Source organism: Lithobates pipiens, unplaced genomic scaffold, assembly GCF_037356315.1.
Source record: "Lithobates pipiens isolate NorthernLeopardFrog02 unplaced genomic scaffold, aLitPip1_a1.2 Scaffold_23, whole genome shotgun sequence".
In the NCBI taxonomy this organism is placed as follows: domain Eukaryota; kingdom Metazoa; phylum Chordata; class Amphibia; order Anura; family Ranidae; genus Lithobates; species Lithobates pipiens.
Genome location: NW_027507785.1, coordinates 197748804 through 197763817, shown reverse-complemented (window position 1 = coordinate 197763817; position 15014 = coordinate 197748804).

Sequence of the window (15014 nt, the reverse complement as noted above, 5' to 3'; positions counted from 1 at the left end):
CAGTCTGATGTCCCGGCCTTCCAGTCTGATGTCTTCCAGTCTGATGTCTTGCAGTCCGATGTCTCGGCCTTCCAGTCTGATATCTTGCAGTCTGATGTCCCGGCCTTCCAGTCTGATGTCTTGCAGTCCGATGTCCCGGCCTTCCAGTCTGATGTCTTGCAGTCTGATGTCCCGGCCTTCCAGTCTGATGTCTTGCAGTCTGATGTCTTGCAGTCTGATGTCCCGGCCTTCCAGTCTGATGTCTTGCAGTCTGATGTCCCGGCCTTTCAGTCTGATGTCTTGCAGTTTGATGTCCCGGCCTTCCAGTCTGATGTCTTGCAGTTTGATGTCCCGGCCTTCCAGTCTGATGCCTTCCAGTCTGATGCCCCGGCCTTCCAGTCTGATGCCCCGGCCTTCCAGTCTGATGCCTTCCAGTCTGATGTCCCGGCCTTCCAGTCTGATGCCTTCCAGTCTGATGTCCCGGCCTTGCAGTCTGATGCCTTCCAGTCTGATGTTCCGGCCTTCCAGTCTGATGCCTTCCAGTCTGATGTTCCGGCCTTGCAGTCTGATGCCTTCCAGTCTGATGTACCGGCCTTGCAGTCCGATGCCTTCCAGTCTGATGCCCCGGCCTTCCAGTCCGATGCCTTCCAGTCTGATGCCCCGGCCTTCCAGTCTGATGCCTTCCAGTCTGATGCCCCGGCCTTCCAGTCTGATGCCTTCCAGTCTGATGCCCCGGCCTTCCAGTCTGATGCCTTCCAGTCTGATGCCCCGGCCTTCCAGTCTGATGCCTTCCAGTCTGATGCCCCGGCCTTCCAGTCTGATGCCTTCCAGTATGATGCCCCGGCCTTCCAGTCTGATGCCTTCCAGTCTGATGCCCCGGCCTTCCAGTCTGATGTCCCGGCCTTGCAGTCTGATGCCTTCCAGTCTGATGTCCCGGCCTTGCAGTCTGATGCCTTCCAGTCTGATGTTCCGGCCTTGCAGTCTGATGCCTTCCAGTCTGATGTTCCGGCCTTGCAGTCTGATGTCTTCCAGTCTGATGTTCCGGCCTTGCAGTCTGATGCCTTCCAGTCTGATGTTCCGGCCTTGCAGTCCGATGCCTTCCAGTCTGATGTCCCGGCCTCGCAGTCTGATTCTTTCCAGTCTGATGTCCCGGCCTCGCAGTCTGATTCCTTCCAGTCTGATGTCCCGGCCTCGCAGTCCGACGCCTTCCAGTCTGATGTCCCGGCCTCGCAGTCCGACGCCTTCCAGTCTGATGTCCCGGCCTCGCAGTCCGACGCCTTCCAGTCTGATGTCCCGGCCTTGCAGTCCGACGCCTTCCAGTCTGATGTCCCGGCCTTGCAGTCCGACGCCTTCCAGTCTGATGTCCCGGCCTCGCAGTCCGACGCCTTCCAGTCTGATGTCCCGGCCTTGCAGTCCGACGCCTTCCAGTCTGATGTCCCGGCCTTGCAGTCCGACGCCTTCCAGTCTGATGTCCCGGCCTTGCAGTCCGATGCCTTCCAGTCTGATGTGCCTGCTGTCCAGCCTGATGTGCCTGCCTTCCAGCCTGATGTGCCGCTGCCCGCCTTCCAGCCTGACGTGCCGCTGCCCGCCTTCCAGCCTGACGTGCCGCTGCCCGCCTTCCAGCCTGACGTGCCGCTGCCCGCCTTCCAGCCTGACGTGCCGCTGCCCGCCCTCCAGCCTGACGTGCCAGCTTCCCGGCCCGATGTGGTTCTGTCTGCTTCCCTGCTTGAAGTGTCTGTTACCCAACCTAATGTGACTTTGCCCATAGCCCAGCTTGACGCAGTGGACTTTCCCCAGCAACTGCTAGTTGGAGCGTCCGGAGGTCGCTCCTTTGAGGGGGGGTACTGTCAGGAAAGGTTCCCTCTGCTGGTAATATCAATCATTTGGCATGCAGTACTGCGATCCACCAGCAGGTGTCTCCTGCTGGAATTATGTCATCTTTGGTCCGCAGTACTGGTGTCCACCAGCGGAGGGATCCTGGCAGTATGGAGCAGGTATTGCCCTCTGCAGTCAGGCGTCACATGACTGACAGCAGCCATTATAAATACCCGGCAAGTTCATATACACTTCGCCTTGGTATTGTCCTTGAGCCCTGACCTGCAGCCTGTTTGATACCTGTTACCTGTTACCTGTTACCTGTTACCTGATACCTGATACCTGTTACCTGATACCTGATACCTGATACCTGTTACCTGATACCTGTTACCTGTTACCTGTTACCTGATCCCCGATCCCTGTTTCCTGTATCCTGCCTCTTGTACCTGTTCCCTCTCTCCTTGTCCCCCTATTCTGCTTACCTCCTATTTATGACCCCGGCCTGGCTTGACTACGATTCTGGTTCTCCCTTTTGTTACATTATACTGGTTTACTTGCTTACCTGCACTGTTTGGTTGTTAGTTTGTTCACTTAGTTTGTATTGGTGGTGTGTTCACATTTATATGCGTTTGCTTAATAAATTTACCTTCACTTATTTGTGTCTGGTTCACTTGTCGCAGTCACACAGTTCTGGTCACATCTGGTTCATGACACGACCACTGCCTTGCTAAAGAAGCTGAGGGTAAAGATAATGGACTGGCCAAGCATGTCTCCAGACCTAAACCCTATTGAGCATCTGTGGGGCCTCCTAAAACTGAAGGTGGAGGATTGCAAGGTCTCTAACATTGACCAACTCTGTGATGTCATCATGAAGTAGTGTAAGAGGACTCCAGTGGCAACCTGTGAAGCTCTGGTGAACTCCATGCCCAAGAGGATTAAGGCAGTGCTGAAAAATAATGGTGGCCACAAAAATATTGCTACTTTGGGCCCAATTTGGACATTTTCACTTAGGGGTGTGCTCACTTTTGTTGCTATTGGTTTAGACATTGATGGCTTGAATTATTTATGTATTTAAGACATTAATTGCTTGAGATATTTATATATTTAATGTGTTGAGTTATTTTGAGGGGACAGCAAATTTCCAGTTATACTGTTATACAACCTGTACACTCACTGTAAATTCTTTGGTGTTGTCACATGAAAAGATATAATAAAATAGTTCTAAAAATGTGAGGGGTGTACTCACTTTTGTGAGATACTGTACATACATAAATATTGAATCAAATCAATATACATACAAACAAATTGATTCAGTATAATGAATATCAACATTCTACAGAAATAACGAATTATCCGAAAACGAATTAATGTAACATAGCGAATATAACAGAACGAAATTATGTATTTTACAAATGTAAACAAAACGAATGAATAATGAATAAACTAATAAATGAAGCTAAAGTTTCCATTGTGCACAAGTCTATCAGTTTCTATCATTTTCAGTTTCTATCAGGTTTTAAATGGGATATTTTTTATTATTGGTATAATAAATCTGTTTGTGAAAATGTTAAAATTGTTGGGATTGAAAACCTTTTGCTTTGATCATGTAGGGCAGAGCAGAGCAACATGATCACTTTAACCACTGCGGTCATAGTCATATGACATCCGCAGATGGGATCTCCCATCCTGGGCAGGTGTCATATGACATCCTCGGCAGAGAGCGACGATTGGGGTTGAGGTTTTTCACCCTGACATAGCCCAACCCCGATCGCAATAAAGAGCCAATGAATTTGGTTCTTTACCATGTGACCGGCTGTGTCCAATCACAGCCATTCACAGAATGTCAACAAACCACGGTAACGAGATGATACCGGGTTCTTCTCCTCACACACCGACTGTGTGTGAGAAAGAGATTGCGGTAAGATCTCGTTACCGTTTACAGTGTATGCCAAACACACTGATTGCCCCCCCCCCCCCCCCCCAATAAAGAGGAAAGAGGGCCTGTCACCACCCATCAAGGTACCTGTCACCAGCCATCAAAGTACCTGTCATCACCTATCAAAGTACCTGTCACAGTCCATCTGAGTACCTGTCACAGTCCATCTGAGTACCCGAATACCTGTCACAGCCCATCTGAGTACTCGAGTACCTGTCACAGTTCATTTGAGTACCCAAGAACCTGAGTACCTGTCACAGTCCATCTGAGTACCTGAGTACCTGTCACAGCCCATCTGAGTACCCGTCACAGTTCATTTGAGTACCCGAGTACCTGTCACAGTCCATCTGAGTACCTGAGTACCTGTCACAGCCCATTTGAGTACCCGAGTACCTGTCACAGTCCATCTGAGTACCTGAGTACCTGTCACAGCCCATCTGAGTTCCCAAGTACCTGTCACAGTCCATCTGAGTACCCGAGTACCTAAGTACCTGTCGCAGTTCATCTGAGTACCTGTCACAGTTCATCTGAGTACACAAGTACCTGAGCACCTGTCACAGCCCATCTGAATATCTGTCACAGTTCACCTGAGTACCTGTCACAGTCCATCTGAGTACCTGTCACAGCCCATCTGAGTACCTAAGTACTTGTCACAGCCCATCTGAGTACCTGAGTACTTGTCACAGCCCATCTGAGTACCTGTCACAGCCCATCTGAGTACCTTTTACCACCCATCAGAGTACCCGAGTACCAGTTACCAGCCCATTAGAGTACCCGAGTACCTATCTGTAGCCCATCAGAGTACCCAAGTACCTGTCACCAGGACATCAGACTACCCGAGTACCTGTTACCAGGCCATCAGAGTACCTGAATACCTGTCACCAGGCCATCAGAGTACCCAAGTACCTGTCACGAGCCAATCAAAATACCCAAGTACCTGTCACCGGCCCATCAGAGTAACCGAGTACCTGTCTCCAGCCCATCAGAGTACCCGAGTACCTATATGCAGCCCATGCCTCATATAATATACGTTGGGGTGTTTGCTTTCCAAAATGGGGTCATTTTGTGGGTAATTCTACTGTCCTGGTGCTCAAGGACCTTCAAAAGTGTGATACGTAGGAATGAAATGAGATGTGTAATTTATGCTCCTAGAACGCCTGAAGGTTCTACTTCAATGTTGGGCCTCTGTATGTGGCCAGGCTGTGTAAAAGTCTCACACGTGGTATCACCATACTTAGGAGGAGTAGCAGAATGTGTTTTGGGGTGTAATTGCTATATACATGCTATGTGTTGGAAATATCTTATAAATTGACAACTTTGTGTAAAAAAAAAAGATTTTAATTTTCTTTCCACGTTTTCTGAAGACTCATGTAAAAAAATGAACCATTTAAAAGACTCATTATGCCTCATAGAATAGACATTGGGGTGTTTGCTTTCCAAAATGGGGTCATTTTTGGGGTAATTCCACTGTCCTGGTGGTCCAGGGCCTTCACAAATGTAATAGGTCATTAGGAAATTAGAGTAATTTATGCTCCTAGAACCCCTGGTGCTCCCTGCATGTCGGACCTCTCTGTGTGGCCAGGCTGTGTAAAAGTCACACACAGGTGGTATCACCATACTCAGTAGGAGTAGCAGAATGTATTTTGGGATGTAAATGGAAGTATGCATGAGCCGGACATTTTATAGATAGGCAACTCCTATCCTCATATTGATTAGTGCTTCCAAATTAATAATACTGTAACTACTGCAGTAGGGAACAGACACAAAAGATATGCTCAACATCTTTCAAAATAACTGTTCTGATTTATTATGACGCAATTTAAAATTTTTATACACATGATTACGTTTATGGCAACAAGGTGCATTACATAGGCAGACTCATTCTAATCAGGACTCGAAAGAATGCAAACATGTACTGAAAACATTATTAGTGTCATGTGCACAGTGAGGGCAGTGTGCAATACATATACAATAGAATACAATTAAATACAGAACTTACAAATTTCCATTACAGTCTTTTCTCTTTTGATCAATATTTTGATCAGTAACCATACCTGCTCTCACCTTTAACCTGGACCCTCCATACGCTTAGGTGAAAGTAGTCCTGGCCAAAGAGGCAAAAACTTAATTGTGGAGAAAATAATAGCTGAACAGCTTTTTTCATTACAAAATGACTTTTCATTGTGAAAAACAAATGATTGATAAGACATATTTACAGAGTATTGGCTGTACACTCCTGTGGCCAGAATGGCCTTCTAGCTGAATTGTTGGCATGCTGACTCATCAGAATATTTAAATACAGACAATTCTACATAAAATGGAAGAGGTACAAAATACAAATATAACTTCAACATGGCTAAACTACTTTTCAAATCACATTATATATATATATATATATATATATATATATATATATATATATATATATCCCTTACAATTAAATTAATTGAATCAAAAAGTACCCTAGACTGTGATTGCAAGAGGGAAACAAATCAAACACAGAGATTTCTTTAATTTAGTCATTTTTATAGTATCTGGTATGGATCCAGGTGACTTTTCCTTCAAGTTTTGCACAACTTGTACATGAAATAGATGCTGTATTGAGTCTCCAAACATTTCCTTATATATAAATGTCTCTTAACAATCCACAAGTCACCTGGCTTTAGTTTTGGATCCTTCCAAAATTTTAGGATCTGGAATTGGGGAGAAAACAAATGAGTTTGTCAAAAACCTTAAAAGATCAGCAACATTCTCTGAGATCCGAATGGAGGACTTCAGCTGCTCAGACAAAATATAAGCAAGTGAGTAACACACCCCCAAACAAAATCCCATAGGCAGAGAGTCCAACATCGCATTAGGGGCTTGATAAATTATAAGACAACATTCAGGCAAAAGTTTTCTATTTTCTTTTTCTTTTTTTTTAATCTATTTTTTCCGCTACATTGTAGACAGTAGGGGGTGTAAAAATAAAACCTCAAAACTTCTATTAAGGACTCTCCTATAAAAATTATTTCCTCTGTTACTCTCTGTAGATTCTGCACTCTGTACTTACAAACTACTTCTGATAACACTTTTTACTGTGGCCTTTGCAGTAGCACTGGACATCCAGAAAACATTTCCATACAGACAATGCATACTCGTAAGATCCTGACTTGGGCATCTGAATATATCTTTTTGTAATCTCTGGAAGGGATGTTGAACTTTTGGTAACACCTTTTGTAACAGGTAAAACAAGTAGTTACATAGGCAGACTAATTCTAATCAGGACTCGAAAGAATGCAAACATTTACTAAAAACATTATTAGTGCCCTGTGCACAGTGAGGGCAGTGTGCAATACATATAAAATAGAATACAATTATATACAGAACTTACAAATTCCCATTACACTTGCATATGCTGTGTGTGAGAAATAACTTGTTATTATGACAATTTTGTGAAAAAAATAAAATAAAATTCTTACTTTTCTCAAGAATTGTGGGAAAAAAATTACAACTTCAAAAAACTCACCATTCCTCTTACTAAATACCTTTGACTGTCTACTTTTCAAAAAGGGGTAATTTGGGGGGTATTTTTACTTTACTGACATTTCAGAGCCTCAAGAAATGAGATGGCTGTCAGTGCATCAGGTGTGATCAATTTTCAATGATTTGCACCACAGCTTGTAGACTCTATAACTTTCACAGAGACTAAGTAATATCCACAAATTTGGGTTATTTTTACCAAAAAGATGTAGCAGTATAAATGGCTCAAATTTATGACCAAAAATTACTTATTTGTAAAATTTTATCATATAAACTAAAGAAAGGTGTTTTTTTTTCCAAATTTTCGCTCTTTTTTCACTTACAGTGGGGACGGAAAGTATTCAGACTCCCTTACATTTTTCACTCTTTGTTATATGGCAGCCATTTGCTAAAATCATTTAAGTTAATTTTTTTCCTCATTAATGTACACACAGCACCCCATATTGACAGAAAAACACAGAATTGTTGAAATTTTTGCGGTATGTGTGGAGAAAACTAGGCACTGCTCATCACCTGTCCAATACAGTCCCAACAGTGAAGCACGTGGTGGCAGCATCATGCTGTGGGGGTGTTTTTCAGCTGCAGGGACAGGACGACTGCTTTCAATCGAGGGAAAGATGAATGTGGCCACGTACAGGAATATCCTGGACGAAACCCTTCTCCAGAGTGCTCAGCACCTCAGACTGGGCTAAAAGTTTACCTTCCAACAAGACAATGACCCTAGGCACACAGATAAAATAACGAAGGAGTGGCTTCACAACAACTCCATGACTGTTCTTGAATGGCCTAGCCAGACCCGTGATTTAAACCCAATTGAGCATCTACGGAAAGACCTAAAAATGGCTGTCCACCAACGTTTACCATCCAACCTTTTACTTACAGTGGGGACGGAAATTATTCAGACTCCCTTACATTTTTCACTCTTTGTTATATTGCAGCCATTTGCTAAAATCATTTAAGTTCATTTTTTTACACATTAATGTACACACAGCACCCCATTTTGACAGAAAAACACAGAATTGTTGACATTTTTGCGGCATGTGTGGAGAAAACCAGGCACTGCTCATCACCTGTCCAATAAAGTCCAAACAGTGAAGCATGGTGGTGGCAGCATCATGCTGTGGGGGTGTTTTTCAGCTGCAGGGACAGGAAGACTGTTTGCAATCGAGGAAAAGATGAATGTTGCCAAGTACATGGATATCCTGGATGAAAACCTTCTCCAGAGTGCTCAGGACCCCAGACTGGGCCGAAAGTTTACCTTCCAACAAGACAATGACCATAAGCACACAGATAAAATAACGAAGGAGTGGCTTCACAACAACTCAATGACTGACCCCTGATTTAAACCCAAATGAGCATCTATGAAGAGACCTAAAAATGTCTGTCCATCAACGTTTACCATCCAACCTGACAGAACTGGAGAGGATCTGCAAGGACAGAACCTGAGTTAAATATATGAGTGTAATATATATATGAGTGTCACAACAAAGGGTCTGAATACTTAGGACCATGTGATATTTCAGTTTTTCTTTTTTAATAAATCTGCAAAAATGTCAAACAATTCTGTGTTTTTCTGTCAATATGGGGTGCTGTGTGTAGATTAATGAGGAACAAAAATGGACTTAAATGATTTTAGCAAATGACTTCAATATAACAAAGAGTGAAAAATTTAAGGGGGTCTGAATTCTTTCCGTCCCCACTGTATGTCGCAAAAAATAAAAACCCAGTGGTGATTAAATACCACCAAAAGAAACGTCTATTTGTATGAAAAAAATATAAAAACCTTGTTTGGGTACAGTGTTGCATGACTGAGTAATTGGCAAATTGTAAGAGTGCTGAAAGCTAAAAATTGGTCTGGGCAGGAAGGGTGTATAAATGCCCTGTATTGAAGTGCTTAATGTCAGCCTGCTCCAATGGGTATGCTTTACTTTCCTTCACTTTCCTTCACTCCTACTCGGCTGCATTGTCACTATGTTTTATGATTTTGTGTTAGGTTGAGGTCAAGGGTTAAGTTAATATCAGCCCTAAGATTATTGGTTAGGGTTTTTTTTTTTTTTTTGGTGAGCTACTTTATTCTTTTCAGTGCAACAATTTGGCTTTGTATGACTTTTGTGCATGAGTTTTGTTTGTGCGACAGTTAAATGCTACCTATCATACAAATAATTAAGTTTCTATATCAAAACCCCACCTACAATGCCAATAAGCTCCTCCTCAATTTTGCATTTCACAGTTGACCACTTTGATAATTGAGCCAGGACTTGTATTCTGCATAGCCCGTATAAACCTTGACATAGGATTGCTGGGCTACTAGTTGCAGTACACAGCCACCCACACATTTCTGAGTATCAGTAACACATTTCTGTGTATAAGTAAAGGCTCTCAACTGCTGTCAATACAATCTGTTAGGTTCTCATTCTTGCTGTTCTTGATGTCTGTGATTATTTTTAATAGAATAGTGTACTTTTTACTTTCACTTTACCCACCTTAGGTCCATACATCTAGGACCAAACTGCTATCAGGATAGAGTGCCAATGTTCCCTATTCTTCTAGGCATTGGTACTTGGTGCACTGACACACCGTGGGGCATGTTGACACTTTGTGCCTCTTTGTACTCAGTCGAATCTGGTCCTGAGCCCTCCAACAACTCTTTTTTTAATTTAACCATATTGTGCTGCCATGATAATATATTGTGACGGGACAAGACTCTATCACTACAAAGATGGTTAGGTAAAAGACACAGGGTGTACACATTGGCTCTGTGCAGAACTACAGAGCTTAAATGTGTAGTGGAGAAAACTGCTTTTGCAGCTTTTTGCAGGTTTTGGTATTCCTGGATGGGGCTCTATAGTTTGGAGATTTTGTAGTGTCTAGGGAGGTAGAGACTCTAACCAACTGATTTTGTGGACGATTAGCAAGGTGTGTGCTCAGGTGTACATAGGCCATATAATGGAGGTATAGGAATACCTCAGGGCTCCCAGTTGGAGACTGCTCCACCCAACAGACAGGAGGTCTGTGCATGGGAGTCAGGAGGACTCCAATCCTCTTCAGGAGTCAGAGAGGCTGCAGGTGGCAGCCAGAGCATGTGTGTGTCTACAAGAGGCAGGTAATGGCCTGAGCACTAAAGCCAGAGTGAAGCTGTCGGGTTTGAAGAACCCATGGTCTGGATGACCAACATAAAGAGGTACTGCAAATAAAGCTGAGCGATAGCTTAAGAGCTAGGTGGGCTAGAATTTTCTGTATATATGTATTTACTGGGGAAGAACCCCTCCATGGGAAACCCTATATGTTATGGACTTTCCATTTGCCTTTTAATAAAAGTGAGCTGCCATGCCGTGCTGACTAACATGAATCACTTGAAAAAGCCTCTACCACTAGAGCTAATGATCCCCCATGTTATGGTACAAAGAGGACTGAAGCACACAGGATACAAGTGGGCTTATTGACTCCAAAGTATTTCCCATTATCCCCTTTCCTATATTGCAGCCTTGATAACATTGTTCAAAAGATAATATCATGCAAACTCAAACTGGAACATTTACAGTGACGGAAAGTATTCACCCCCTTGGCATTTTTCTTGTTTTTTTACCTCACAACCTGGAATTAACATGTATTGTTTGAGGATTTGCATCATTTAATTTAGAGAACATGCCCACAACTTTGAAGATGTTCCAACACATTTACATGTTTCCCCTTAAACCACTCGAGTGTTGCTTTAGCAGTGAGTTTGGGGTCATTGTCCTGCTGGAAGGTGAACCTCCGTCCTAGCCTCAAATCACACACAGAGTGGTACAGGTTTTGCTCAAGAATATCCCTGTATTTAGCACTATCCATCATTTCCTCAACTCTGACCTGAATCCTGACTGCTGAGAAACATCCCCAAAGCATGATGCTGCCACCACCATGTTTCACTGTGGGGATGGTGTTCTTTGGGTGATGTGATGTAGGTTTGCACCACACGTAGCATTTTCTTTGATGGCCAAACAGTTCAATTTCAGTCTCATCAAACCAGAGCACCTTCCTCCATACATTTTGTGAGTGCCTTTTCGCAAACTCAAAATGTGCCATTTTGTTTCTTGCTGAAAGTAATGGCTTTCTTCTGGCCACTCGCCATAAAGCCCAACTCTGTGGAGCGTACGGCATATTATCGTCCTACTCCAGTCTCTGCTGTGGAACTCTGCACCTTCTTCAGGGTTACCTTAGGTCTCTGTGCTGCCTCTCTGATTAATGCCCTCCTTGCCCACTCCATGAGTTTTGGTGTGCGGCCATCTCTTGGCAGGTTTGCTGTTGTGTCATGTTCTTTCCATTTGGTTATGATAGATTTGATGGTGCTCCTAGGGATCATCAAAGATTTGAATATTTTTTTATAACCTAATCCTGACTTGTACTTCTCAACAACATTGTCCCTTACTTGTTTGGAGAGTTCCTTGGTCTTCATGTAAGTGTTTGGTTAGTGATGCCTCTTGCTGAGGTGTTGCAGCCTCTGGAGCCTTTCAAAAAGGTGTGTATATGTAATGACAGATAATGTGACACTTAGATTGCACACAGGTGGACATCATTTCACAAACGGGTTACGTAAGCGGGTGACCCCGCCCCCCTCTGGCATCATGGGGAAAGCCATGGGGAAGTCCCCGTGCGTCAGAGCCGTGGCCCCGCCCTCCTTTATTTAAGAAGTGTCAGAAGAAGCGGAGTGTCACACTGCTGAAGACTCCCACAGAGGCAGATCGTGTGGATGGTGCGGAGAAGAAGCCAGAGCAAGATGCGGAATGAGAAGATGAAGAAGAAGATTAAGAGAAGATGGAGAAGATGAAGATGGAGAAAAACAACACCGAAGGAAGACCAGAAAAAAGAAGATGAAAAAAGAGCGCAAAGAAGAAGAATTTAATAAAGAACTTATCAAAAACTGTCTTTTGTCTTTTTTAACCCTTTTGTCACTTTTTTTGTGAAATGGTAGGGGTACATTTGTACCCCATTACCAATTCACATGGGGGGTGGGATCTGGGGGTCCCCTTGTTAAAGGGGGCTTCCAGATTCCGATAAGCCCCCTGCCCGCAGACCCCCACAACCACCGGGCAAGGGTTGTGGGGATGAGGCCCTTCTCCCCATCAACATGGGGACAAAGTACTTTGAGGGGCTACTTTAAAGCACCCCCCCAATGTTGAGGGCATGTGGCCGGTACGGTTCAGAAGGGGCGCTCTCTCGTCCCCCCTTTTTTCCTGTGGCCTGCCAGGATGCGTGCTCAGATAAGGGTCTAGTATGGATTTTTGGGGGGACCCCAAAAAAAGGAATGTTACACTTTTATTGTTTCACTTTAAGCATTATTAAAATCACTGCTCCCGAAAAAATTGCAGTTTTTAAAACTTTTTTTGCATTGATACATGTCCCTTGGGGCAGGACCCAGGTCCCCAAACACTTTTTATGACAATACCATGCATATAAGCCTTTAAAATCAGCACTTTTGATTTCTCCCATAGACTTTTAAAGGGTGTTCCGTGGCTTTCGAATTTGCAGAGAACACCCAATGTTTGAGTCGAACATGAGTTTGACATGAACATAAAGCTCATCCCTGATATTGACCAGGGGAACACCAGGAAGAGGCAGCAGAAGCAGCAAACTGAGTTTTTTTTTTTTTTTTACTAAAGGCAAATCCACTTTGCACTACAAATGCACTGCAAGTGCACTTGGAAGTGCAGTCGCTGTAGATCTGAATGAGACATGTAAGGAAAATAAAAAACAACGTTTTTGCTTCTACATGATTGGATGAAAAAATCAGCAGAGCTTCCCCTGATTTCAGGTGTTCCCCTCAGATTTACAGTGACTGCACTTCTAAGTGCACTTGTAGTGCAGAGTGGATTTGCCTTTAGTAAATCAACCCCAGTGTGTATGGCATGGATAAGGACTACTGTGGACAGCAGGGAAATGTGACAGGCCAACAAATTGGCTGTGACTGTGATGATGCCATGTGTGATAATGATGGGCTTGGTTATGCATTTCTGGGTGTGGCCCCCTTGAGGTTTGATTTTGTAGATCTGTAGCTATTAATAAAACAAACACAGGGGGCTATTTACTAAAGGCAAATCCACTTTGCACTGCAAGTGCACTTGGAAGTAAAGTTGGTGTATACCCGAGGGGGGCATTCAAGAAAAGTAAAAAACAACATTTTAGCTTGCACATGATTGGATGATAAAATCAGCAGAGCTTCCACTCATTTCACATCTACCCCTTAGATTTAGAGCGACTGCACTTCCAAGTGCACTTTCAGTGCAAAGTGGATTTGTCTTTCGTAAATAACCCCATTTGTTCAGTGTGCAACAGCCAATTACAACCATTTAAATTTCACATTACTGTAATTTAAAGACAGTCTTGTAGCTTGTTCTAGCTTATTAAACAAACCCATACTATTACTTTTCTACCTGAATGGATAGTCTTGCTCCACTGAAGCAAGAAAAACAAGGATTAGATAAAATGAAGTGATAGGACATTATGTCTTAAAAAAAGAAAAAACACAATAGCAGTATCTACCTGCAAAAACACTGCTACCGTAGTATAATCAGAGATCATAATTCCACTGTCCTAGGAAAAAGGATCGTGGGTGGGAGTGCATCGACCCACATTGCTAATTTATTTAGATTTGAGCATGGGGCCTACGATTAATCCAAAGGGAAATAAAGTGCAGCAATTGCTTAATAGAGGCATGGGGGAAATCACTTTACTGGGAATAGAAGATCTCAACCTATAATCTGAACCACATTAGTTGATATAAATGCAGTACCTATTGAATGTCCTTTGCTTCCTATAGTAGATGTCCGAGAGTGTGAGTTTCCCTTAAAGAAAATTCTGACTTTGCTTGTAAAAATGTTTACGGTAAATTAATGTACTTATTACAGTCTACAAATCAATCCCTGGGTCACTGTGAGGGACCTTGGACCCTAGGCAACAACTGTAGGGTGGTACATGGCCAGGGGCTTAGTGCTAGTAAAGTCAAAAAGTTGAGGCTCTGTACACAACTTGGGTATAGGATCCAGAATTGAGTAAAAAAAAAAAAAAAAAACACCAACACAAGGGGGGTTATTTACTTAAGGAAAATCCACTTTGCACTGCAAATGCACTTGGAAGTAAAGTCGCTGTAGATCCAAGGCTGACGTGCAAGAAAAATAAAAAACAGCATTTTAGCTTGCACATGATTGGATGATAAAATCAGCAGAGCTTCCACTCATTTCAGATCTATCCCTTAGATTTAGAGCGACTGTACTTTCAAACCCCCATGGTTCCAGACTTTAAGCACAGTTGTTAACTTAGGCACTTTTAGGCCAAGTCCGGTTTACTTGAAATGGCAGCAAGAAAGTGAACTGGTAAGGCGGTCCAGAGGATTCCTTTACTAACTCGCAAAGAAGCAGTTCAGTGTGATTTGGCACTCACCAATAGTATTAATACTTGGACCATCACACTACACTACTAGAAACATATTGAGGTTGTGGCTAATAATATATAAAATACATTTGATCTATTGTCTCAGACTGTATATTTATTATATAACGATAACTTGCACAATAATATTTGTTTCCTCAAAGGCCCAGACATTCAGTAAAAATGTGTAATGCAGAACTGTGGCCAATGTAAATCTACGTTTGCATGGATATATTAATGTGAGTGGTTAATTAGCCTGCTCCAATGCCCTGTTCATACAAATTCAGTTAAAAGCCTTTTGCTATTTCAAGTGGAAAGAGAAAAAAATCTTATGGGCATATGGAGCAATTAGTGGTAG